Raw genomic sequence first — 1,479 nt, forward strand, 5'->3', positions numbered from 1 at the left:
GGAGTCTGTGCAGCCTAGTGTCTCTTTCCACACAACAGGCTTTTTTCTGGAGAAGGAGGAGAAGAAGAATATGAAGAAGGGGGAGAAAAAGGAGAAGAAGGAGAAGGAGGAGAAAAATATGAAGGAGGAGAAGAAGAAGAAGGAGAAGGAGAAGAATATGAAGAAGGGGGAGAAAAAGGAGAAGAAGGAGAAGGAGAAGAAGAAGAATATGAAGAAGAAGGAGAAGAAGAAGGAGGAGAAGGAGAAGAAGAAGAATATGAAGGAGAAGAAGGAGAAGAAGAAGAATATAAAGGACAAGGAGAAGAAGAAGGAGGAGAAGAAGAAGAATATGAAGAAAGAGGAGAAGGAGAAGAAGAAGAAGAATATGAAGGAGAAGGAGAAGAAGGAAGAGAAGAAGAAGAAGAATATGAAGAAGGAGGAGAAATAGGAGAAGAAGGAGACAGCCACACTGTCTCTGGTTGCTCTTTGTACTCTCCGGTGGCCTGCACTAGACATGTGCATGATCTTATTAGCTGTAATTCTGTTCTCAGACTAAAGACACATCATAAAGACTCCTGTTCAACTCCTGGTCAATCTGGGGGTCATCTGCCTCTAAAATTTAGCACAGAAAGGCATGGGCGCATTAAGTCAGACGGAAGTAAGTTTTTAGCTCCTGAGACCGGGTTATTGTTTGACTGGCTGAGAGATTAGATCTCTCCAGGACCGGAGAACGAGTTCAGCCTGGTCTCAGAAGAGCAGAGATGGACAGGGTGAGGGAAAGAAAAGCCTTTCGCTTTGTCTAATGATGCATTAGTTTCTGCGCACCTCCTCCCAGCAGCCAACAGGACGGGGAAACTTCACTGATGGGACTTTCTAACCATCCGACTCTAAAGCACAGCTATAAAAACACACCACATGAAGGAGAGGTTTAACTCATAAAAGAGTGAATCAATAGGATCCTTTTCAAAACTCATGCGAAGGTCATGTTTAACAAGTGCCTCACAAACATATGAACACATGATAAAAGGCACTGCTGTAGTTTATTTAGGCTTACAGGGGATCTGGAGCCCACCAACACACAGACTGTGAAACAAAACCACCCAGTCAGGTTTCTTTGGCTTAGGAGTTATTGCTTCGAACACACACTCTCACACTCACACACACACTCTCTCTCTCTCACACACACTCTCTCTCTCTCTCTCTCACACACACACACACTCTCACACTCACACACACACTCTCTCTCTCTCACACACACTCTCTCTCTCTCTCTCTCTCTCTCTCACACACACACACACACACACTCTCTCTCTCTCACACACACACACACACACACACTCTCTCTCTCTCACACACTCACACACACACTCTCTCTCTCTCACACACTCTCTCTCTCTCTCTCACACACACACACACACACTCTCACACTCACACACACACTCTCTCTCTCTCACACACACTCTCTCTCTCTCTCTCTCTCACACACACACACACACACTA

Source organism: Hoplias malabaricus, chromosome 18, assembly GCF_029633855.1.
Source record: "Hoplias malabaricus isolate fHopMal1 chromosome 18, fHopMal1.hap1, whole genome shotgun sequence".
Lineage (NCBI taxonomy): Eukaryota > Metazoa > Chordata > Actinopteri > Characiformes > Erythrinidae > Hoplias > Hoplias malabaricus.